Source organism: Elephas maximus, chromosome 10 (assembly GCF_024166365.1).
Source record: "Elephas maximus indicus isolate mEleMax1 chromosome 10, mEleMax1 primary haplotype, whole genome shotgun sequence".
NCBI lineage: Eukaryota > Metazoa > Chordata > Mammalia > Proboscidea > Elephantidae > Elephas > Elephas maximus.
The window spans coordinates 8,728,776-8,756,394 of NC_064828.1; the positions used below are offsets into that span (position 1 = coordinate 8,728,776).

A 27,619-nucleotide genomic window follows, 5' to 3' on the forward strand; every position below is an offset into this window, starting at 1 on the left:
TGTGTGTGTGTGTGTGTGTGTGTGTGTACACTCTTGAATAAAGGAGGCCTGTCTTTGACTACAGGCTTCGGCACTTACTAGCTAGATGATCTTGGCACATTATTTAAAAATTCAGAAATTCTGTTCTATTATCTATAAATTATACTTTTTTCATGAATTATTTTGAGATATGAGATTACCTATGTACTGACACAGTGCCTAACATATATTAAGACCTCAATAAATCTTATTTACCCAACTCACACTTTGATCCCCTACTATGGCTTTGCTTACATAGAAAGTTTGTTCTAGTTTCCATTCTAACAAAATTTATTACTTTTAAGTAATCATGGCTTGAGGTTCTTTTATGCATCTTTAAATTTTGAATGCCTGGCCCATAATGCTAGTAGCAGTATTGTAGTAGTGGTATTATAGTAGTGATAGTAGTATTGTAGTAGTAGTATTATAGTAGTTGTAATATTGTAGTAGTAGCAGCAACACAGTATTGTAGTAGTAGTAGTATTGTAGCAGTCATAGTATTGTAGCAGTAGTAGTAGTGTTGTAGTTGTAGTAGTATTACAGTAGTAGTAGTGATGGTGGTATTGTAGTAGTAGTAGTGCACTAGTAGTAGTAGTGTACTTGTACTGTAATACTATTGTAGTGGTAGTACTGTAGCAGTAGTAGTATTGGTGGTAGTGTTGTAATAGTAGTAGTGTTGTACTGGTAGTGTTGTAGTATTGTAGTGTAGTAGTATTGTAGTTATAGTATTGTAGTAGTAGTAGTATCATTGTAGTAGTGGTAATATTGTAGTAAAAAAAAAGTAGTAGTAATAGTGATATCGTAGTAGTAGTAGTAGTATTGTAGTAGTATTAGCAGCATTGTTGTAGTAGTGTCATTGTAGTAGTGGTAGTATTGTTGTAGCTGTATCATTGTAGTAGTAATAGTAGTGCTATTGTAGTAGTAGTGATAGCTGGCACACAGAGTGCTAATTATATGTCAGATGCTGGTCTAAGAATCTTTACATAATTATTAGTCATTAAATCCTCACACCAACCCTATGATGAAGCACTACACTTACATATCAGTTTTACAGATGAAGAAACCAAGGGATAGAGATGTGAGGTAAATTTTCCAAGGTCACACTGCTAGCAACTGACACAGGCTCTATTTTAATCTGGGCCCTCTGGCTCTAGAACTAATGCTGTACAATAAGTGTTTGTTAAATGAGGAAAATAAAAAGTGAATGAATAAATGACAATGTATGTGTTTTTCAGCTCTATATCTAAATGTGTAAGGAACCCTAGCGGCATGATGGTTAAGCGATCAGCTGCTAACCACAAGGCTGGCAGTTTGAGCATACCCAGAGTCTCCGCAGAAGAAAATCTGCTGCTGCAAAGACTACAGCTTAGGAAACCCTATGGAGAACTTCTACTCCGTCACATTGAGTCACTATGTGTTAGAATCGATGTGCCAGTACACAATAACCATCACCACTGAAATATGTAAACCACGAGTGTTCTTTAGGGTGGAAACCTTTAAAATTATTCTGATGACATTGTTATTGAGCTACATCAAAAGAACGAGATTTTAATGGAAGAAAAGAAGAGCAAAGAGTACGAGGAAACAGAGTAGGTATTTATGCAGCAAAGTGGAAGGACCTCAGAAATTCTCCTGCCACAAAGTGTCTTTCCCACCTAGCCACAGGGATTTAATTTCTACCACAGAGACATGGCGGAATTTCTGGGGACAACACACCAAGTATGTTGTTGTCGTTAGGTGCCGTCGAGTCAGTTCCGACTCATAGCGAGCCTATACACAACAGAACAAAACACTGCCCAGTCCTGAGCCATCCTTACAATCATTGTTATGCTTGAGCTCATTGTTACAGCCACTGCCTCAATCCACCTCGTCGAGGGTCTTCCTCTTTTCTGTTGATCCTGTACTCTGCCAAGCACGATGTCCTTCTCGAGGGACTGATCCCTCCTGACAACATGTCCAAAGTATGTAAGATGCAGTCTCACCATCTTTGCTTCTAAGGAGCATTCTGGTTGCACTTCTTCCAGGACAGATTTGCTCGTTCTTTTGGCAGCCCATGGTATGTATATTCAATATTCTTTGCCAACACCACAATTCAAAGGCATCAATTCTTCTTTGGTCTTCCCTATTCACTGTCCAGCTTTCACATGCATATGATGTGATTGAAAATACCATGGCTTGGGTCAGGCGCACCTTAGTCTTCAAGGTGACATCTTTGCTCTTGAACACTTTAAAGAGGTCCTTTGCAGCAGATTTACCCAATGCAATGCATCTTTTGATTTCTTGACTGCTGCTTCCATGGCTGTTGATTGTGGATCCAAGTAAAACGAAATCCTTGACAACTTCAGTCTTTTCTCCGTTTATCATGATGTTGCTCATTGGTCCAATTGTAAAGACTTTTGTTTTCTTTATGTTAAGGTGCAATCCATACTGAAGGCTATGGTCTTTGATCTTCATCAGTAAGTACTTCAAGTCCTCTTCACTTTCAGCAAGCAAGGTTGTATCACTGCATAACGCAGGTTGTTAACGATTCTTCCTCCAATCCTGCTGCCCCGTTCTTCTTCATAGAGTCCAGCTGCTCGGATTATTTGCTCAGCATACAGATTGAATAGTATGGTGAAAGAATACAACCCTGACGCACGCTTTTGCTGACTTTTAACCAATCAATATCCCCTTGTTCTGTCCGAACAACTGCCTCTTGATCTATCTAAAGGTTCCTCGTGAGCACAATAAAGTGTTCTGGAATTCCCATTCTTCACAATGTTATCCATAATTTGTTATGATCCACACAGTCGAATGCCTTTGCATAGTCAATAAAACACAGGTAAACATCCTTCTGGTATTCTCTGCTTTCAGCCAGGATCCATCTGACATCAGCAATGATATCCCTGGTTCTACGTCCTCTTCTGAAATTGGCCTGAATTTCTGGCAGTTCCCTGTCAATCAGTTTGCTGTACTCTGGGGGCTTGTGTGTGGCTGTGATACTGGAAGCTATGCCACCGGTATTCAGATACCAGCAGGGTTACCCATGGAGGACAGGTTTCAGCTGAGCTTCCGGACTAAGACAGACTAGGTAGAAGGACCCGGCAGTCTACTTCTGAAAAGCATTAGTCAGTGAAAACCTTATGAGTAGCAACAGAATATTGTCTGATATAGTGCTGGAAGATGAGCCCCCCAGCTTGAAAGGCACTCAAAAGATGACTGGGAAAGAGCTACCTCCTCAAAGTAGAGTTGACCTTAATGACATGGATGGGGTAAAACTTTTGGGACCTTCATTTGCTGATGTGGCATGACTCAAAATGAGAAGAAATGGCTACAAACATCCATTAATAATGGGAACCTGGAACATACAAAGTACGAATCTAGGAAAATTGGAAATCACCAAAAATGAAATGGAACACATAAACATCAATATCCTAGGCATTAGGAGCCGAACTGGACTGGTATTGGCCATTTTGAATCAGCCAATCATATAGTCTACTATGCTGGGAATGACAACTCGAAGAGGAATGGTGTTGCATTCATCGTCAAAAAGAACATTTCAAGATCTATCCTGAAGTACAACGCTGTCAGTGATAGGATAATATTCACATGCCTACACTGAGTATATTCACACTAAAATATTAGTGATCTGTTAGGCACAGCAAATCCAATTTCTTGCAGAGAAATACAAGAAATGAGTGGCCACTGGCTTTCCAAGGACAGATTTGCTGAAGGGGAAAAGGGATTATGAAGGGTGTGAAAGGGCATAAAAGAAACTCTGGATCTCTTACCTAGCCTCTAAGATTTGGCATGCACTCACCCTTCTAGAAGAAGGAGCAGATTCTCACTAGGTTTACAGAAGGAAACATAGCAAGCAAAGCACTGCTACCTTGACTCTCTTCTTATTGACTATGGATTTCTAAGTATCTCCAGTTGTTTCCAGCAATCTCGTGGCTGCAGTCTGGCTGTGGATGCCTGGCAGGCCATTGAAATAAGTGCTATAGTCTGAGACAGACAGAAATACTAATCAATACGCTCGATTGGCATTTGGAGGGACATTGACTTTTCAACGCTGGCTGCCAAATGTCTCCAGTTATTGGAAGAAATGTCAAGAATGTTGGGTTTGGGTTTTAATTTTTACCAGGTATTTAAAGCTGTCCCTGAAATTCCAATATGAGCTGTCTTTATGCTAAGAAATACATTTCAGTGGAATCACAAAAGCTATGGAAGGACTGGAAGTCTCACTTATACAAACACCAGCACTGTAGACTTATGTAGATCTCTGACAGTATTATTTTTTTGTTAATGCTGTAAGAAAAATTACAAAAGTTTACTTAAGACAGAAATCTGGCACCATTCCTGGTGAGAAGATGTATTTTAAAGCCCTCTTTAAAAAAAACAGATTAGCAAATCTTTTACCCAACTCTTACTATGTCACCACAGACTATCACTATAATTATTCTGTTTCTAAATTTGAATTGTCTTCATTTGATTTTTATTTAAAGTCACATAGCTCTTTCTCATTACCTTGGGTTTTTATCTGGTGGCTGAACTTCCAGTCACCTCAACCCTCTAGAGCACAGCTATAGCCTGGAGGCAAAAATCACAGTTGGGGAAGAAGTTTTAGAGATTAAATTTAAGCTCGTCATTTTCCACATGTGGCTCTGAGAGGTTAAGTAACTTTCTCAGAGACACAGAACAAATAGAGGCAAGAGCCCAATTATTGCTAGGCCAAAAACCTTGGTCTCCTGGAAAGCAAGAACTCTATTTTCCTTTGGAAGGAAAAATACCTGAGCAACATGAAAAGTTTGTGTCCCACAGTCCTTACACTTTACTTATTAGGAGAGATGGAGGAGTCACACACCATCCAGAACACACTGATGCAATATGGTTGCAAAATCAGAATTACTAAATTGAGTCTTTGTCTTAGCACTCTTTTAGAAATATTAAGCTTTGACATAAATAGTAACTGAGTTTTGTGTTGGCTGTATACAAGGTGATTGTGGGTAATAGGTGAATCAACAATTTGTAATGGTTATATATTATTTTTTAATAGCTCTTTTGAGGTATAGTTGATATATAATAAAATCCATATGTTAAACGTATAGTCTGGTACGTTTCAACATACATATATATCCATGAAATCATTAGCATAATCAAAATAAGAACATACATATCCATCACTCCCAAAGATTCCACATGCCACTCCTACCCTCTCTCCACCGCCCCATCCCCTGGTAACCACTGGTCTGCTTTCTATCATGATAGATTAGTTTGCATTTCCTAGAAATGTGTACAAATACAATCACACAGTATGAATTTTGGGGGGATCTGGCTTCATTAACTCAGCTTTATTAGTTTGAGATCCATCCATGTTGTTGCATGTATCAATAATTTTTTGTTTTGCTTTACTTTTTAATTGTAGAGTAGTATTCATTTGAGTCATCACACATCTGTCAGTTTGTCCTACTGTGGTGGTTTGCATGTTGCTGTGATGCTGGAAGTTAAGCGAAAAAACTAAACCAAACCCCTTGTCGTCGAGTCGATTCCGACTCATAGAGACCCTATAGGTCAGAGTAGAACTGCCCCATAGTTTTCAAAGAGTGCCTAGTGAATTTGAACTGCCAACATTTTGGTTAGCAGCTGTAGTGCTTAACCATTGTGCGACCAGGGGAAGCTGTGCTACAAGTATTTCAAATACCAGTAGGGTCACCCATGGTACACAGGTTTCAGCTTAGCTTCCGGACTAAGACAGACTAGGAAGAAGGACCTGGTGGTCTACTTCTGAAAAAATTAGCCAGTGAAAACCTTAGGAATAGCAGTGGAATACTGTCTGATATAATGCCAGAAGATGAGCCCCTCAGGTTGGAAGGTACTTGGAATACAACTGGGGAAGAGCTGCCTCCTCAAAGTAGAGTCGACCTTAATGACATGGATAGAGTCAAGCTTTTGTGACCTCCATTTGCTGATATGGCACGACTCAAAATGAGAAGAAACAGCTGCAAACATCCATTAATAATCAGAGCAAGGAATGTAGGAAGTATGAATCTAGGAAAATTGGAAGTTGTCAGAAACAAAATGGAATGCACGAACATCAGTATCTTAGGTGTTTGTGAGCTGAAATGGACCGGTATTGGCCACTTTGAATTGGACAATCATACAGTATACTATGCCAGGAATGACAAATTGAAGAAAAATGGCATTGCATTAATTGTGAAAAAGAACATTTTAAGATCTATCCTGAAAAAAAACGCTGTCGGTGATAGAATAATATTCATACATTTACAAGGAAGACCAGTTAATACGATTGTTATTCAAATTTACACTCCAAGATGAGGAAATTGAAGGTTTTTATCAACTTATGCAGTCTGAAGTTGATCAAACATGCAGTCAAGATGCATTGATAATTACTGATGATTGAAATGCAAAAGTTGGAAACAATGAAGAATAGAAGTTGGAAAATATGGCCTTGGTAATAGAAACGAAGCTGGAGATCACAGAAAAAAATTTGCAAGACCAACAACTTCTTCATTGCAAATAACTATTTTCACTAACATGAACAGCGATTATAAATGTGGACTTCCTTAAATAAAATACACAGGAATCAAATTGACTACAACTGTGGAAAGAGTTGATAGAAAAGCTCAGTATCATCAGTCAGAACAAGACGGGGGGCCAACTACGGAACAGAACATCAATTGCTTACATGAAGTTCAAGTTGAAGCTGAAGAAAATTGGAACAAGTTCATAAGAGGGAAGTAGGACCTTGAGTATATCCCACTTGAATTTAGAGACATCTCAAGAATAGCTTTGACTCATTAAACACTAATGACCTAAGACCAGACGAGTTGTGGAAGGACATCAAACACGAAGAAAGCAAGAGGTCATTAAAAAGACAGGAAAGAAAGAAAAGACCAAAATGGATGTCAGAACAGACTCCAAAATTTGTTCTTGAATGTAGAGTAGTTAAACCCAAATAAAGAAATGATGAAGTAAAAGAAATGAACAGATGATTTCAAAGGGCAGCTCGAGAAGACAAAATTAAGTATTATAATGACAGGTGCAAAGATCTAGAGTTAGAAAACCAAAAGGGAAGAACACACTTGGCATCTCTCAAGCTGAAAAAATTGAAGAGAAAATTCAAGCCTTGAGTTGCAGTGTTGAAGGATTCTATGGGCAAAATATTAAACTATGCAGGAAGAATCAAAAGAAGATGGAATACACAGAATCACTGTACTAAAAAGAACTGGTTGATGTTCAGCCATTTCAGGATTAGCATATGATGAAGAACCAATAGTACTGAACAAGTCCAAGCCACACTGAAGGCATTTGCAAAAAACAAGGCTCCAGGAATTGATGGAATAAAAATTGAGATGTTTCAACAAATAGACGCACCCTGGAAATGCTCACTCATCTGCGCCAAGAGATCTGGAAGACAGCTACCTAAACAAGCAACTGGAAGAGATCCATATTTGTGCCCATTCCAAAGAAAGCTGACCCAACAGAATGCGGAAATTATAGAACAACATCATACACAAGTGAAACTTTTCTGAAGATCATTCAAAAGTGACTGCAGCAGTATGTCAACAGGGAGCTGCCAACAGCTCCACCCAGAGTCAGGAGAAGACGTGGGACAACGGACATCACTGCTGAGGTCAGACGGGTCTTGGCTGAAAGCAAAGAATGCCAGAAAGTTGTCTGACGATGCAAAGGCACTCGACTGTGTGAATCATAACAAATGCTGGATAACATTGTGAAGAATGGGTATTCCAGAACACTTAATTGTGCTCCCAAAAAATCTATACTTAGACCAAGAGGCAGTCTTTTGAACAGAACACCCAACCCAGCGAACAAGTGGATACTAAATAGTTTAAAGTCATGGAAGGTGTGCATCAGAGTTGTATCCTTTCACCGTACTTATTCAATCCGTACACTGAGCAAATAATCCAAGAAGTTGGACTATAGGAAGAACAGGGTATCAGGATTGGAGGAAGACTAATTAACACCCTATGATATGCAGATGGTACAACCTTGCTTGCTGAAAGTGAAGAGGACTTGAAGCACTTACTGATGAAGATCAAAGACCACAGCCTTCAGTATGGATTACACTTGAGCATAAAGAAAACAAAAATCCTCACAACTGGACCAATAAGCAACATCATGATAAACAGAGAAAACACTGAGGTTGTCAAGGATTTCATTTTACTTGGATCCACAATCAACAGGCATGGAAGCAGCAGTCAAGAAATCAAATGCTGCATCAATCTGCTGCAAAAAAAAAAAAAAAAAAAAACTAGTGCAAAAAAAAAAAAAAAAAAAGTGCAAAAGACCTCTTTAAAATGTTAAAAAGCAAAGATGTCACTTTAAGGACTAAGGTGCACCTGACTCAGGCCATGGTATTTCCAGCTGCCTCCTATGCATATGAAAGCTGGACAATGAATAAGGAAGACTGAAGAAGAATTGATGCCTTTGAATTATGGTGCTGGTGAAGAATATTGAACATAATATGGACTGCCAGAAGAACAAATAAATTTTTCTTGGAAGTATAGCCAGGATGCTCCTTAAAAGTGAGGATTTCAAGGCTTTGTCTCACACACTTTGGATGTGTTATCAGGAGGGACCAATCCTTGGAGAAGAACATCATGCTTGATAAAGTAGAGGGAAGACCCTCAATGAGATGGACTGACACAGTGGCTGCAACAATGGGCTCAAGCATAAGAACGATTGTGAGCATGGCACAGGACCAGGCAGTGTTTCATTCTGTGGTACATACGGTTGCTATGAGTTGGAACAGACTCAACGGAACCTAAAAACAAGTGGTGTTTAGTAGTATCTGAGTGTTGTTCTAATTTGCTGGTCCCCAGTGACTATGATGCTGAGCATGTTTTATGTGCTTATTTGTCAACTGGAAATCTTTTTTGGTGAAGTGTCTGCTCAGATTTTTTGCCCAATTCTAAATTGGGTTGTTTTCCTCTTATTGGGTTATGAGAGTTCTTTACAAATTCCGGACTTATACTCTTTATCAGATGTATACCTTTTCTGTGGCCTGTCTTTCTAGTCACTAAACAATGTCTTTTGAAGAGCAGAAGTCTTTCTTAATCAATTTATTCTTTTATGGATCATGCTTTTGGTAAAGAAATCCTTGCCTAATCCAGGTAATGCAGGTTTTTTCTTATGTTTCTTCAGGAACTTTCAGAGTTTTAAGTCTTACTTTTAGGTCTTTGACCCAATATTGAGTTAATTTTTGTGTATGGTGCAAGGCATGGATCAAAGTTCCTTTTTTTTTTCCCCCATATGGATATGCAATTGTTCCAGCACCATGTGTTGAAAAGACAATATTTTCTCCATGGAAGTGGCTTTCCTCCTGTGTCAGAAATCAAGCATCCATATGAGTAGATCTATTTCTGTATTCTCTCTTCTGTTCCCTTCATCTATTCGTCTATCTTTATTCCAATACTACACTGTCTTCATTACTGTAGCCTTAAAAGATGGCTAAGTCTTAAAATCAAGTAGTGTTAGCCCTGTGAGTTTGCTTATCTTTTTGAAAGTCATTTTGGCTATTTTAGGTCTTTTACATTTCCACGTGAATTTTACAATTACTTCGTCAATTCAAAAAAAGCCTGCTGCAATTAGATTTAGGATTGTTTTAAATCTATAAATCAATATCGGGGGAAGTTTACAGTATTGAGTCTTCCAACCGACACACACAGCATAACTCTTCATTTATGTAAAAAAAAAAAAAAGCCTGCTGCAATTAGATTTAGGATTGTTTTAAATCTATAAATCAATATCGGGGGAAGTTTACAGTATTGAGTCTTCCAACCTACACACACAGCATAACTCTTCATTTATGTAGGTATTCTTTAATCTCCCTAGCAACATTTTACAGCTTTCAGTGTATACGTTGTGCACATCTTTTTTTCAGATTCCCAGATACTTCATATTTTTGATGCTATTTTAAACGTTTTTTTACTTTTTATTTCAATTTATATTTGTTGCCTGTACGTAAAAATATAATGATTTTTTATGTTGACCACATATCCTGTAACTTTGCTAAATTCAGTTCTTAGTTCAAGTAACTTTTTGTAGATTCTACTGGATTTTCAACATAGATAATGATGTCCTTTGTAAATAAAAGTTGTTTTTTTTTTTTTACCAACCTAGATGTATTTTGTTGTTATTGTTTTCCTCGCCTACTTCACTGGCTAAAACTTGTAGTACAATATTGTTCCGATTGGAACTCAGCTCAATCTTCAAGGTGGACCCTCTTAAGATGGCCAGAGCTCCCCTCCTATGCAGCTCCATCTTCTCAGGAGCTCTGTCCTGAGAACTCTAGGTGCCGGGGCCTCCCCAGACTCTCAGCTTTGTATCCCCAGTTCAGGAGCGCATCGGGCTCTTCTCTGGCATCCTCTCTGTGCACTGTGTCCTGCAAACTCTCTCAAGGAAGAGAGGTCTTACCTTGTTTTTCTCCCATCTCTCAGGGGTCACTATCCTTTGCTGCCTAACATACAGTATCTTAAAAACTGTTATTACAAATATTTGTTTTTCATATTTTTGGTTGTATGAGGTGGGAGTGTAAATCCATTCCTTGTTACTTCATTGTGGTCAGAGCAGAAATCCGTGTATGTTTAATGTGCACTTAAATAAGAGTGACAGTTACACTGGGACTAGTGATATATTTTTAAAATAATTTTAAGTTAAAAAAAGCTAGTATATTTTTGTTTTTGAAAAGGCATTAAGTGTGTAATTAGACACATGAGACTAATGTGACAAAAACCCTAGAGATCATATTAGAATAAAAAAAATTTTTTTTTTTTTTTTTTTACCTAAGTTTAATTAATAGGAAGTAAACTAAAAGTAGAGGTGGTTGAGGATTTATACTGAGGAGGTCAACTGAGAAGATACAAGTGACTCAGTGGAAAATCTGGATGCCCTGAAGGCAATCTGAGCCTGTTCAGTGCTGCGGCAAGGGGGCTGCCACCAACACACTTACTTTAGTAGTCGCTGTACTAAAGAGCGCAGTGGCTGCTGCTCATGATGGCAATTTTAGATTTGAAAAAAAAAAGGTTAAACTGTGTTCTGAATACCGTGCTAAAGTAAGTAATCAATACATTTTAGAAACAATTCAATAAATGATTGTTAAAATAAAATGTCTTGCTTAAGAACATAAGACTTAGAGATTCACTGAGGGTATCCTAATATTGTTTCCTGAAGACTGCAAAACTACCAGATATTACTATACCTTACTTTTTAGATGACTAAGGGAAAGGTATTTGGTGTTCTAGGGCAGACATGGGACACTTTCACTGAACTTGAAGGGTTGCAGCAGCCCAAAGGGGTTCAGGCACTGCTGTGGGGGCTGGGAAGCCAGCATGAGCTCACCATTACGGACACACACCTTCCCAGATTTCACAGGGAACATGACTGAGATTAAACATGACACCCGTTGAGGTCCCACAACCAGAGGCTGGGCTTTGTGCAACTTTTTCTGGAATGACAGGTGCCTTATTCAAACTGTGTATAAGGTTGACTGCAGAGTGATTCTTTGAATTCTACAAAACTGTTTAATAATAAAAGTAAATATTTACTCACACTTTTACAATTAAGAAAGTACTTAAACATAGCTTATCTCAATTTTAATACTCAGAAAAATTTACACAGAGGGAAAAAAGAGACTAAGAGACAGATGGGGACCGAGAGGGAAAAAAATGACCCCTGAGGCATTGACAGTTCAGTGGTAGGGTTCTCACCTTCCACACCAGGAACCCAGGTTCAACTGCTGGTCAGTGTACCTCATGTGCACCCACCACCCATCCGCCAGTGGAGACGTGCATGTTGCTAGGACACTGCACAGGTTTCAGTGAAGCTTCCAGACTACAAAGGAGTAGCAAGAAAGGCCTGGTGATCTACTTCCAAAAATCAACCAACGAAACCCTATGGATCACACGGTCCAATCCCCAGCCGATTATAGGGCTGGCACAGGATTGGGCACTGTTTGGTTCTGTTGTACATGGGGTCGCCATCAATGGGGGGCCGATTTAGCGGCAGCTTACAACAACACAAGTAGAAGGTTCTGGGAGAATGTGGTCTATCCAAAACCACACAATTGCTAAGTGGCAAAATGTGAAAATAAACACAGACCTTACTCTCTCAAGCTATTTCCAATACAGTGCTATTTCCAACAGAGAAGAATGTGACTGGTTCTCATTTCTAATTCCATTTTTGATCTTCTATTAAGGTTAAAAAGTTAACCTGAATCCATTGGCAGACTTAAGAGACCTCTAAATCATCTAAAATGGTTTCGTATATACGGACATTTTTCTCTAGGAAAGGTCTAAGGCTTTAAGACTCAAAATGGGTTAAAACATTCTGCCTGTTCTAGATAGTTCAGGAAATGATCACTTGAGCTGGAGTTATAAATCTCTCAGCTCTGCACACTTCCCCCCAGCTCCTCCCATTCCAGTGGCCCCACAGGATGTTAGAAGTTATGTCAGTGAACATCAGGAACCTAAGGCGGAGACAGTGGTGTTCCGACGTCTACCTGAATCAGTGCTTTCCTACTGGTCCACTTTTTTTTTGCTTAGGACAGTTTATTTTAGGCCTGGAGCTATGCCCCTAACAAAATGATTTAACTTCACTGGCTCATATTGGTCAGCTGAAAGCAACTCTTGGGATTCAGCTGACGGCTTCCAGATTTGACCCTGGAAAAAGAAAATATTTCCTAGAAAGAATGAATTTGAACACAAACATAAAGTCATATGTATATGATATACATACATACACACACACAATTTTTTTTTTTGACGGTAGGAGCTTTTTTTTTTTTTTAGAAGCTTAACAACTTTTCTGAAGGGGTAGCAGAGAGTAGATAAGAATACTACTTACTGGAAATATGACCAACTGGAAAGGGCAGAGGTTCTTTCTCCCTGGAGAGGACTGCAGCAGAGTTGTCAGTCCAGTTGTATATTCTCCCAAGCAAATTTCTCTTTGATATTCTCTTTTCATTTAGTTTTTATTTTTATTAGCATTTAGGTAGGTTGTTTTGCCTGGCTCTTCTGAGGAACGATTTACTTGACTCACTGTCTTCCCCTCCAACACTCTCCCACTCTCCTCTATTCTCCCACAATGGCCTCTCCTGCATCAGCCTGCTCCACCCACCTCTCTAAAATAATCTCTCACCATTATTTCCTCTATCTGTCCTGCTCCCTCCACGCCAATCTCTTTGATCTTATTCAAAACTGCCAGGCAGGTGTCCTCTCAGGGGTTTTGCATCTACTGCCCCTTCTGCATAGAATGACTCCCCAGATGGCCAGATGGCTTCCTTTTCACTTTATTTGGGTCTTCGCTCGAATTTCACCTTTTAAAAGACCACCAACCATCACCTGTCTGTGTGTTGTACTGTGGTGGCAGGTGTGTTGCTATGATGCTGGAAGGTACGCTACAAGTATCTTAAATATCAGCAGGGTCGCCCATGGTGGATAAGCTTCCGCAGATCTTCGAGATGAAGGCAGGGTAGGAAGAATGGCTTGGTAATGTTCTTCTAAAAACTAGCCAACGAAAACCCTATGGATCACAACAGAACATTGTCTGATAAAGTGCTGGAAGATGAGCCCCCAGGTTGGAAGGCACTCAAAATACAGTGGCTACAACAATGGATCAGAGTATGCCAAGGATCATGAAGATGGCGCAGAACCATTCTGTTGTATCAGGGGTCGTTATGAGTTGGAGCCAATGCAATGACAACAAAAAATCACTCTGTAAAAAATAGCAACCTCCCTACTCCCAACACTGCCATCCCTCATCCCATTTTATTTTTCTTCATGACAATTGACAACACCTGGCGTATTGTACACTTAGCTGTTTATTTGTTCATTGCCTGCCTTTTCCCAGTTAGAATGTAACCTCCCTGAGAGCAGCGATCTTGTCTGTTCTGTTTACTGATGAGCTTCTGCGACCAGAATAGTGCCTGGCAAGGGAAGGGGCTCAATACATTTTTGCAGACTGGCTGACTAATGAGTGAATGAAGTATGCCATCAAATTAACTTCCTAATTTTCCACTACACGTTACGACACTTGATGTCAAATTTTAAGTTGCACTTCTGTGTTTGGTACTGATGAGGCTGTTGCCATCCCATGCTGTTACAAAGCAGACAGTGGACTCTTGTCTAAGACCTTTTGATGTGAACTACCCGCCTTACCTACATATCGCTAAAAGGGAAATACAGTAGCATGTCTTGGCTCTCATTTATGGTTTATAAAATTTTACTTAAAGCTTTTCATCAATTTTTCCTTAAGTTTGAAAAATCACTCTATTTAGCATTCTGATGCATACATCACAACAATGGGGACTATTATAAACAATAAATATTTATTTATTAAATCTTACTCTATTATCTATGGCTTACTAATCTACCCAGAATAAGCCCCACAGATGTGAACAGAGCACATTTTATTCATGGACTTTTGGAGCCATAAGGAACAACCAAGTCACCAAGCCCAATCTCCCACCTCACTTAGGAATTTCTTCATATATATATATATATATATATATAAAAATCACAAAAATGACAGCTGCTATGTATCAGGTTCTTATCTTACTATCATCTAATGATCTTAGATTGCAATAAGTATTTATTTGAATTTGTTGAGCTGTGACTTTCACTGGTTCCGTCCAGCTGTATGGATGGACCACAGTTGTTGGAATGGCAACACTGTATAAATGACTGGTTTCTTGCACATGTGGCTGAATGATGCCTACGTGTAGGGTATCGTACGTGGATATTCACCACTATTTCTCAGTTGGTTGTATTGTAGTGACTTGCATGTTGCTGTAATGCTGGAAGCTCTACTACCGGTATTTCAAATACCAGTAGGGTCACCCATGGTGGACAGGTTTCAGTGGCGCTTCCAGATGAAGGCAGAATAGGAAGAATGGCCTGACAATGTTCTTATGAAAACACTATACATCAAAACTTAATATTGTCTGATATAGTAGCAGAAGGTAAACCCCCTAGGTTTGGAGGTATTCAAAATACACAGTGGCCACAGCGATGGACTCAAGCATACCAATGATACCGAAGAGGGCGTGCAGGACCAGGCAATGTTTCACTCTGTTGTGCATGGGGCCACTATGCGTCAGAGCCTACTTGAGAGCAACTAATAACAACTCTACATATATGCAAAACTGTTTCATGATTCAGGACCCCTCTCATTTAGGGCCTTAATCTGCTGCCACCATCCTTTTCACAAGGAACATTATTTTGTGGACATGCCTAACCTGACAGACCAAAGGCTTTCAAGTTTGTGAAGCCGTGTCTCTGTCACACATACCACTCCTTAAGAATGAGCGGTCCCGTGGCCACAGCTAGATCCAGAGGGAGAGCTCTGCTCTTGATTTAAAGCTTAACTGGATTTAGAAGATCATCTTGAGTTACATGCCAAAGAGGGAAAACACAGCTCAAATGACTGGTGAAGAAGCTGCCATCATCTCCCCTTCTGGCACCAGCTGGGGGCACATCCCCTAGTTCCTCCGGCTTGTGGGTAACCGCCACAGCAACATCAGCAGCAAAAAACGAGGTGAAAGCCCCGGGCTTAAAAAATCACCTTTCAGGGAGAGGCCACATTTCCTTCATGGACTCCCTGCTCAGAGGCAACATTTCAGCGGCTGCCTTTCCCACGCTGTCCTTCACCGGCTGACACTTCCGAGGCTCAGGTGGAAACAGAAGCATTTCTTTTCTCTTGCAAGCATTTTTTTTTTTAAATCTCCACTCAAAGATCACATACATCTGCACAAACCAATTAAAGCTCAGTTATTATGTAAACAAGGGGGCAGTGTTTGTTGGCACTGCCACGCAGTGGAGGGCTATTAGTTAAGGAAACACAGAATTACCAAAGACATCTTGTTAGGTCCACTAGCGCCATTTACACTCATTCTTCAGATAAGGAAGCTAATTAGAAACAGATGTTAGCCTTAGCGCTTCTCATTCAAACCCTAAGGAAAATAAAGAGGCCAGAGATGAGTTTCCTGCCAGAGTTGTGCAGTTCGAGGGCAAAGGCAGGGCTGTGTTACTGAGCTTCTCATTCCAAGACCTGTAATTGACTCAGTTATCACGGCATTAGGCTGTGGCTGGTGCAAAACGAGAACTGTAAATTCATTAAGTGACGGAAAACATAGGTTGTTACTGTTTGTATGTTTTCCTAGGTTGTCTCTGATCATAACTGCTAGAGACAGAAACATTCATCGCATATCTATTTTTGGCTTCTGTGGGTTTTTTGCTGTTGTTGTTTGTTTGTTAAATCCCCCAGTTCTTTTTATTGCTTACATAATATTCTTCATTATAGAATAGTTTCACAACATAGAAAAGGATAATAAAAATCACCTATAACAGAACTATCCACAGGCACCTGTACATACCCACTGTTGTCAAGCTGATTCCGACTCCTAGCGACCCCACAGGGTTTCCAAAGCTATAAATCTCTACAGAAGCAGACTGCCACATCTTTCTCCCTCGGAGCCTCTGGTGGTTTTGAACCACCAACTTTTCGGTTAGCACCCAATCGCTTTAACCACTGCACCACCAGGGCTCCTTTATCCAAAGATAGCTACTGTTATTTTGTTTGGGTGTGTTTTCTTATATGATCTTGTCTCCATATTATATGTCTAGAGGTATTTATCCATGCATTATATTTTTCAGAATCTAGCCATAATACATTTAGTTGTGAATCCCATTTTTCCAAGGTACACAGTTAATATTTTACCACATAATTAAGATGAATGTATGATTTAATTACTGTATCATACTCTATTATATGGATGTTAAAGATTTAAGTAAACTGTTCAAAACTTAATGAGTTTCCAATTTGTTTATGAGATTATAAATAATGCTGTAGTGAATATCTTTCTGTATACATCTCTGCACATATCTGAGATTATTTCCTTATGGTTGGTGATTTAAAGCACAGAAATATGTACAACCATTGTTCAGAACAATGCTCACAGGTGATACTGTAAGGCAATTAAAAAATAATAATGCGGGCTGGCCAAGGGTGATCATTTCTCACTGTGGCTTGGGACATGAGTACAGTGCAATGTGAAATCAAAGGCATGTAGAATTTGGCAGTGAGGTTTGGGGTAGGATCAGAAATTGAACTCATGGCCCCAACTGTTATGATCCTGACGCTCTTGCCACAGCTAAGGACTAAAATAGGGCAATGTAACAAAGCTGTGTAAAATGGAAGAGCCGCCTCACCTCTATACATACCTGTAATCCACTGCACATCCTCAACCAAGCACGCAGTCTTGATACACACTGCATTGCACATGTCCATGTCCCATGTCCTGTAACTGGAGGCCCCTTCTCTCTCTTGTGTAGCTGGTATTTTACAATGAGCTCCTCGAAGCCCAGCTTGAAAGTCATTTCCTCTGAGAAATCTTCCCTGACCTTTCCAGAAATTTGTTGTTACTTCTGAAATGCCACAGCATTTTGTGTTGAGGGACCATTATTTTGTTGTGTAAGTTACTGTTCGACAGCACTGGGTTCTGGAAGTTACTGTTAAACAATACTCCTTAAAGGCAGAGACCATGGCTTATTTATCTTTGTAGGTCCACTGTTTCTGGTACATACCCACCCATTGCTGTCGAGTCGGTTCCAACTCATAGCAACCCTATAGGACAGAGTAGAGCTGCCCCATAGGGTTTCCAAGGTTATAATCTTTACGGAAGCAGACTGCCACAACTTTCTCCTGTGGAGTGTGCTGGTGGGTTCAAACCACCAACCTGTCTTCAGTTAGTAGCAGAGTACTTAACTACTGTACTACCAGGGCTCCATTTTCTGGTATACAGTAGGGACTCAGTGTTAGCTGAATCAATGAGTGGCAATCAGGACTGATGCTAATACCATAAACTGTTGCCCATTCACATTTATAGCCTCCAGGTTTAGAACAGGGAAAATATGGGAGCAAAGGCTGCCATTTTAGTTCCTGACTGCACAGTCATGCCAGCCTCTATCTGTCAGTGACTCTGCTCACTAACAACATTGCTAGCCAACTCCTACAGTCCTCTGACCTGCGTAGTGAGGTAGCACCTGTCCCTGAACGCCTCAGCCCAGCCAGAAGGAAAAAAGTGAGCACTTGGTCAGCAATGGTCGGCGGATTACCTAGTTACTTACATCCTATGAACGCAGACAAGCATCCATGTACGTAGACACCACTCATGTCTGTATTCACAAATAAACATATACAGCCTCAGGCAAACCCAAGAGGGTAAAAAAGAAAAAGAATAAGAGTAAAATGAAAAGCATAACCAAAGATAGTTAATGTTTTGTGTATGAGAGATGGGTCCCTAGGTGGGCAATATCCAAAAGGGCCATCAGATGCTAACTGTAACTAGAGGCTACACATAATGAGCAGCTTAGCTACCCTGGCTGTCACTCACCAGGCAGGGGCCCTGGTGGCCCCAGGCTGGCCACAAAGGCAGTGTCAGTTCTTAAACAGCATCGTTATCAACTGATGCACAATGATGACCACAGTGATGCCACAGCGATGCCACAGCAGCACAAGGACAACCTGAGAGCAGCTTCCAAACTTGCGTGCACAGGAGAAATGTCTTGGGATCTTGTTAAAAATGCAAATAGCCCGTACCCTAAGTAACTTTTGTTCTGTAAGTCTGTGTTAAGAAGCCCTGGTGACGCAGTGGTTAAAGCACTTGACTGCCAACCAAAAGGTTGGTGGTTCAACCCCCCCTAGCTGATCCTCAGGAGAAGATGTGACAGTTGGCTTCCATAAAGATTACAGCCTTGGAAACCCCATGGGGCACTTCCACTCCATCCTACAGGGTTGCTAGGAGTCCAAATCAACTTGACGGCAGCGGGTGTGGTGAAGTCAGTGTTAGAAGTCAAGAAACTGCCTTTTTAGCTACCACCCCAGCAGATCCTGAGATAGGCCTACACCACATTCTTAGAGAAAACACTGCTAAAAAGGGGATGAAAAGAGAGAGAAGCAGGAAGGAGGCCCTGAGCTAAATCACCTAGTTACCCAGCAACGATCACTTTGTTTGGGGTATCACGGTCAGAGTGCTTCACAACGATTTACTTCAGCTAAACTGTCCTGACATTCATATTTCTTTGTTGGCTTGAGATAATTAGGCCAGAACTTTGAATGTTTATTTTTTCCAATACATTTAATAATCACCATATATATACACATATGCATAAACACACACACACACATATATATATATATATATATATATATATATATATATATATATATATTACTACAATGAAAACCATGATGTCTTTGTTATAGGCTCATACTATGAGTGGCCTAACTTATTAGTGAAGAGGGTATGAAATGGTAGGAAGGTGTTTTTTTTCCATTAATTTTAAACATAGAATTTTTCTTATAAGATTTGTGTCCTCATTCTACTATGCAAAAGGGCCTTGCAGCTCCCTTTCCTAAGGTTTGCAATACTTGAAATTACTTACTCCCACTCTGTCTTGCTCACCATTTGGGACACTCCATGAGGACAGAAAACTTATCTGTCTTATTCAACAGTTTATATCTGGCCCCAAGAATAGGGCCTGGCACATTTTAGTTCCTCAAAAATATTCGCTGAAAGATGAATGAATTGTATCTCAATTGATGAAAATCTACTCTAAAGAAAATTAGCTAAAAGGAGAATAATGAAATAAGAAATTTAAAATTTACTGAAAAAAAAACGACCAGTATCTAACCCAATGATTTGACAGGAAGGAGCATAATTAAATGACAAGAAAGCTTGTTACCAAAAGATAAAAACCAAAAAAAAAAAAAAAAAACCCCAGTGCCGTCAAGTCGGTTCTGACTCATAGCGACCCTATAGGACAGAGTAGAACTGCCCCATAGAGTTTCCAAGGAGCGCCTGGAGGATTTGAACTGCCAACTCTTTGGTTAGCAGCTGTAGAACTTAACCACTATACCACCAGGGTGTTCTTTACCAAAAGACAGAAGTGCTCAAATACACATACGAATGCTTCCCAAAAACTGATGCCATCATCACCTCTCTTTGGTGGACCACCTCATCCCTTCCTACTCTCCCTGAGTGTGTTCGTATCAGGGCCTCTAATCGGTTCATTCTGGTTTGACCCCCTGCTCAGAATTTGTCTTTCCACCCCAGATACACTGATGCAGATTCCCATTTTAACAAGATTCTTATGTATATATTAAGAATCATCTGAGGATCTTGTTTAAAAATGCAGATATGTGCCTAAGAATCACTTGGTGGTCTTATTAAAATGTAGATGTATACATAAGAATCACCTGGGGATCTTGTTAAACTGTAGATTCTGATTCAGTATATCTGGGGCAGAAATGCAAATTCTCAGCAGAAGGTTGAACCAGAACCAACCAGTTCAAAGCCTCAGTTTGCACTGAGCCATGGCGGAGAGGGAAAGGAACTCACCAGGTGCAATAGCAGACAAATGGTGGTCAAGTAATCCAGATGGATCACATCCACAGGCAGGACTGAGCTAGCGGCCCGGGCAGAGGAGCAGAATGCCAAGCTTTGGTCACCTGTTGGAAGGAGAATCAGGGAGATGCCCTGATGATGACCTAAAGCAGGTGCTACCCTTTCATCCATAGCAGTTCAGGTATTCTCCATTTTTTATGTCCCTAAAATGGACCCTTTATGTCTTCAAGACCTGCTCAGGTCCCTGATCCACTCTGAAGAGGGCTTCATCCTCTTAGGAATCTCTGGTTAGCTTCCCAACAGCATCATTATGTCTTATAGGCAGGAAAAATCAGAGTGTTCAGAGCTAGGGATCAGGCCTATGTGTTTTGGAAAAGCTTCCCCAAGTATTCTGGTATACCCTCTTGGTGAGTTTTGCAATTCATGTCAGTCGATATGAAAAGCACTTATATGAAACTTTTCTTACCTGCCAAGAGGCGGCACACTCTTGCTAACTATACAGTCACAGTGTATGATATCAAACCAGTCCAGGGAAAATCTCGGATTCTCTTCTCTCAACACTTCAGACCCCAGGAGCCAGTGTAGCCATTTCTCTCTCATGCCCACTCACTTGGGGCTGCATCAGGAGATACTCGTCTTTTTTTTTTTTTTTGTACTTCAGACGAAGGTTGACAGAGCAAGTTAGTTTATCATTAAACAATTAATGCACATAATGTTTTGTGACATTGGTTGTCAACCCTACATGTCAACACTCTCCACTTCTCAACCTTGGGTTCCCCATTATTAGCTTTCCTGTCCCTTCTTGCCTTCTAGTCCTTGCCTCTGGGCTGGTACACCACTTTAGTCTCATTTTGTTTTATGGGCCTGTCTAATCTTTAGCTGTAGGGAAAACCTCAGGAGTGACTTCAGTACAGAGTTAAAAAAGGCATTCGGGGGCCATATTCTTGGGGTTTCTCCAGTCTCTGTCAGACCAGTAAGCCTGGCCTTTTTCTGTGAGTTAGAATTTCATTCTATACTTATCTCCAGCTCTGCTGGGACCCTCTACTGTGATCACTGTCAGAACAGTCAGTACTAGTAGCCAGGTACTATCTAGTTGTACTGGACTCAGTTTGGTGGAGGCCATAGTAGCTGTGGTCCTAGTCCTTTGGACTAATCTTCCCTAGTGTCTTTGGTTTTCTTCATTTTCCCTTGTTCCAGAAGGAGTGGGACCAGTAGAGTACCTTAGATGGATGCTCACAAACTTTTAAGACCGTAGGCACTACCCACCAAAGTAGGATGTAGAACATTTTCTTTATAAACTATGTTATGCCAATTGAACTAGATGTTCCCTGAGACCATGGCCCCCACAGCCCTCAGTCCAGTAATTTGGTCCCTCAGGGAGTTTGGATGTGTCTAGGAAGCTTTCATGACCTTGCCTTGGTCAAGTTGTTTCGACTTCCCAGCATTGTGAACTGTCTTACCCTTCACCAAAGTTACCACTTATCTATTGTCTCTATAGTGTTTTTCCCTCCCCACCTCTCTTCTCCCTAGTAGCCTTCTCTATTTTTTAGGTCCAATAATCTAAAGAAACATCCCACAAGCTGCAGGTTAAGAAATATCTTTAATCTAGAAGGAAAAAGGATACAAACACAAAGGGGAAGCCCAGGAGGAGTCTTGGCATAGAGTTTCCATGTCTCCAGAGGACACACCCCCCCAAGAACAGAACGTTTGCTCTCCAACCCAAAAGCTCCAGTAACCCTCCACTTTCCAAGGCCTTTTATTAGCCTCACCACGTGGCGACGATAGATTACCTGATGCCTCCTGATGCTTAGTAAGCATTAGGCTCCCAGGTGGTCCTTCTTGGTTTGGTCGGTCTCTGCTCATTGGCCTCAGGTGTGGTCAAACCCAGGGTTCCACAACTCACACTCTGAAAAAAAGTATGGTCCCTGCATCCTTTGTCCCATCCGAGGTAATGAGTGTTTGCGATCGAGCTACCAGACGTAAACCATCCCATTCTACAGTCTCCCTCACATTCTTGTGGTGAGTCCAAGCCTCCGGAGGAGCAGACACATGGAAGCTGGCAGACCTGGATTCAGATGCTCATTCTGCTCTCCACTTGCAATGTATCCGTGAGGAAGTTAGTCTCCTTGTTCACATGTGTAAGACGGAAACAGTGGTAACAGACGTAACAGGTATAATGTTGTGACAATTAAAAGAGAAAAGGATTGAAATTACTTTGACTCTGGCATTTAGTAGATGCTCAATAAATCCTACTTTGTTCCTTTATTCCATATCTTGGGATAAAGGCTTGCCTGCAATTCCCTCTCGAGCACCTGAAGTTTGAGGATTTTGCACCCTACCACAGGCAGCAGCGAGCCTCCCACCCAGCGTTTCCCAGTCCAACACACAGTGCTTCCTCTTCCCTAATGAAGAAAGGACTTTTCCGCAAAGTGACTGATGCCTTTTATTGTAATTTGCTTTCCATCTAGTATGTACCTGCTATTTATATTCTCTACATCTAAGATCCAAATTAAGAAACCAAAGTATTATCTGAAGAGGTTTGTATGTAAATGAAAGATAAGCTTTCTACTAACATTCCTTAAAAAAAAAATCTTTAAGATACTTAAAACATGGAAACAAAAAATAATTTTGCCACAACCTGTAATTCAAACGCAGATGTGCCTGCTCACAATCAAATGTGACTAATGGAGCAGAGTGTCCCCTCATTCATGAGTTTTAACAAAAACGCAAGACAATGAGGGGCCATGGCTATTAATGGAATGATAATAACTACTGCATATGTTGCCTTACCACTTGCTTTGCACTAGGCTGAGTGGTTTACATTTACAATCTGATTTAATTCTCACAACGATCCTATGAGTTAGATGTGGTTATCAGTATTTTATAGGAAGAAAACTCGGAAAAAACAGGCTAAATAAGTAACTTACCTAGGCAGCAGGGCCAAGATGAAGAGTAGTCACATGCTTCCTGTGGTCCCTCTTACAACCAAGACCCAAGAAAACAAGTGAATCGATTATATATGACAATCTAGGAGCCCTGTACATCAAAGACAAAGTTGAGGAGTTGGACCAAGCGGCAGGGGAGGGGGAAAACAGTTCAGACGCACCAAGGGTTTGTCAAACCTGACCTGGCCAGCACCCTGCAAGCTGAGGCAAGCAGTAGTGCTCAGGTCACGTTGTCCACACCGGGAGAAACCCTGCAGTGGACAGTTTACACAAACCTGAGGAACCAGGGGAAAGCGGTGCTAGATATGCAGGAGTGAAGTGCATCTAACCTACCACACGGGATCAAAAAAAAACCTTTCTCCTTTGGAAGGTACCTCTCTCCCATTCACTGATTCCCTCCCCGCTCAGCTTTGGTCCCAGTCTGACTTCAGTGATATGCTGCACCCCCTGGGCTGGAAGTAGGACCCAAAGCATCCCCCAGCCATTCTCCCAGCTTTGGAGAAGGAACAAATCAACATAAAAATAACAAACAGGAAAAAATAATTTGCCAGTTCCCCTAAACTGGGACCTCAGAGGGGGTACAGCCCCTTTGCCTAGGCATCGGCAAAAGGGGTCCATGGACTTTGAATGCTTTCCACCCGTGCCTAGACCTGTGTAGGCCCATTTCAACAGTGCAGGCCCTCATTAGCATAGTACAACAGGGTACATACCTGAAGCCTATTTTCAACCTCAACAGTTGAGGGGGAGTGAAAGATTTGTGACATTTGACACTGCCTACCCATTAAGCAGGGTCCTCGCCTACCTATATTAGGTGCTGGTGGACTGGTAGCTTTACCTACTCCACCTAGCTGACCGAGACAGAGGTCAGAGAATAAGCAGTGCCTCCCAGTCCTCATGACCAACAGCATTGGGTGCCCAAAGTCCAGCTGCAAAATCCACCCACCTACATGCTCTCGCAAAGAGGGACAGGCCTTCCACCCAGGCACTCAGGGGCAGCCATCAGCCCCCTACCTTGCTGAGCACATAACCCTGTGCTGCAGACTGATACTTATGCCTGCTCCAATGACCTTTACGCAGCACTGCCCATCTAGGACTATAGGTGAGAGCCTGCACCACACACTTCATGACCAACAACCTGGACACCTGAGCTAAATGCACACAAGAAAAGTGAACAGACTCTTGGGCTTGCATACTTAGTAGCAGCTCTAACAACCTGATGACAGGGTGTGAGATCTTCGAAGACAACAATAATAAAAGTAGCTCACACAACCAGCCTATTTAGGCATATCAAAACAAAATAAGAAGCTAGGACACATTAAGCAAACATAAAATAAATAAATATAATAACTTATTGATGGCTCAAAGACAATGGTCAATATCAAACCACATAAAGACGCAGACCAGGATAGCTTCACCAAGTGACCAAGACAAAAAACCAACAAACGCCCCAGAGGAAAGAAGGTCTTGGAATTACTAGAAGTAGAATTCAATAGATTAATATACAGAGCTCTTCAAGAGATCAGAAAAGAGATCAGGCAAAATGCAGACCAAGCCAAGGAACACACGGACAAAGCAATAAAGGAACTTAAGAAGGTTATACAAGAACATAATGACAAATTTAACAGGCTGCAAGAATCCACAGAGAGAGAGTGAACAGAAATCCAGAAGATTAACAATAAAATTTCAGAATTAGACAGCTCAATAGAAGGTCAGAGGAGTAGAACTGAAGCAACAGAATTCAAAATTAGTGAGACTGAAGATAAAGCACTTGACACCAATTTATTTAAGAAAAAATCAGATAAAAAAATTTTAAAAGATGAAGAAACCCTAAGAATTATTTGGGACTCTATCAATGTTAACCTCTGACAAAAAAGATTTTAAAGCAAAATCAACTACAAGGGATAAAGAAGGATACTATATAATTATTGAAGGGTCAATACATCAAGTTGGGTTATACATCAGGAGGACATAGGCATAATAAATACTTACGCACTCAATGACAGGGCTCCAAAATACATAAAACAAACTCCAACAGCATTGAAAAGAGAAACAGACAGCTCCACAATAATAGTAGGTGATTTTAACACACCACTTTTGGTGAAGGACCAAACATCAAGAAAAAAGCTCAGTAAAGACACAGAAGATCTAAATGCCACAATAAACCAACTTGATCTCACAGATGTATACAGAACACTCCACCCAACGGCAGTCAAGTATACTTTTTTTTCCAACACACATGGAACATTCTCCAGAACAGACCACATATTAGGCCACAAAGCAAGCCTTAACAGAACCGAAAGCATCGAAATATTACAAAGAATCTTTTCTGATTAGAAAGCCGTAAAAGTAGAAATAGATAACAGAAAAAGCAAGGAAAAATACATTGAAACTGAACAACACCTTGCTTAAAAACAACTGGGTGACAGAAGAAATCAAGGACAGAATAAATAAATTCACAGAATCAAATGAGAATGAAAACACATCCTATCAGAACCATTGGGACACAGCAAAAGCAGTGCTCAGTGGTCAATTTATAGCAATAAATGCACACATCCAAAAAGAAGAAAGGGCCAAAGTCAAAACATTAACCCATCAACTCAAACAGAGACCAGCAAAAGAAGCCCACGGGCACCAGAAGAGGGGAAAAAATAAAACTTAGGGCAGAAATATATGAAATACAGAATAGAAAAACAATTGAAAGAGTTAACAAGAGCAAAAGCTGGTTCTTCAGAAACATCAACAAAATCAATCAACCATTGGCTAAACTGACAAAAGAAAAACAGGAGAGGAAACAAATAACCCAAATAAGAAATGTAATGGACAATATCACAACAGACCCAACTGAAATTAAAAGGATCACAAGATAATACTATGAAAACTTGTACTCCAACAAATTTGAAAACCTCGATGAAATGGACAAATTTCTAGAAATATACTACCTACCTGAACTAACACAAACTGAGGTAGAAAAACTAAACAAACCCATAACAAAAGAAGAGATTGAAAAGATCATTAAAAAATTCCCAACAACAACAACAAAAAAGCACTGGTCCTGATGGCTTCACTGGAGAACTCCACCAAACTTTCAGAAAAGAATTAACACCACTACTACTAAAGGTATTTCAGAGCATACAAAAAGATGGAATACTGCCAAAGTCATTCTATCAAGCCAGCATAACCCTGATACCAAAACCAGGTAAAGACACCACAAAAAAAAAAAAAAAAGAGAGAGACAGAAAATTATAGACCAATATTCCTCATGAACATAGACATAAAAATCCTCAACAAAATTCTAGCCAGTAGAATTCAACAGCATATCAAAAAAAAAAAAAAAAGAATTGACCATGATCAAGTGGGATTCATGCCAGATATGTAGGGAAAGTTTAACATTAGAAAAACAATCAATGTAATCCATCACGTAAGTAAAACAAAAGATAAGAACCACAAGATCTTATCAATTGATGCAGAAAAGGCATTTGAAAAAGTCCAATGCCCATTCATGATAAAAACACTCAGCAAAATAGGAACAGAAGAGATATTCCTCAACTTAATAAAGGGCATTCATACAAAGCAACAGGCAACATCATCCTAAAAGGAGTCTAAAAGCATTCCCCTTGAGAATAAGAACCAGACAAGGATGCTTTTTATCACACTCTTATTCAACATTGTGGTGGAGGTCCTGCCAGAGCAATAAGGCTAGATAAAGAAAAAAGGGACATCCAAATTGGTAAGAAAGAATTAAAAGTATCCCTTTTTGAAGATGATATAATCTTATACACGGAAAACTCCAAACAATCCACAAGAAAACTACTGGAACTAACAGAAGATTTCAGCCAAGTATCAGGATACAAGATAAACATACAAAAATCGGTTGAATTCCTCTACACCAACTAAGAGAACATCGAAGAGGAAATCACCAAATCAATACCATTTACAATAGCCCCCAAGAAGATAAAATGCTTAGAAATAAATCTAACCAGAGATGTAAAAGACCTATACAAAGAAAACTACAAGACACTACTGCAAGAAACCAAGAGACCTACATAAGTGGAAAAACATACCTTGCTCACGGATAGGAAGACTGGACATTGTGAAAACGTCAACTCTACCCAAAGCAATCTACAGATACAAAGCAATCCTCATCCAAATTCCAATGACATTTTTTAACGAGATGGAGAAAAAAATCACCGACTTCATAGGGAAGGGAAGAGACCCTGGATATGTAAAGCAT

At 40.3% G+C, this 27,619-nt stretch overlaps 1 protein-coding gene across 2 annotated transcripts in view; it reads right to left on the reverse strand.

Moving 5' to 3' along the window:
* The window catches only part of SEMA6D (semaphorin 6D), a 770,868-nt gene that overhangs the window by 585,582 nt on the left and 157,667 nt on the right, over positions 1-27,619 (reverse strand). The window lies entirely within an intron of this gene.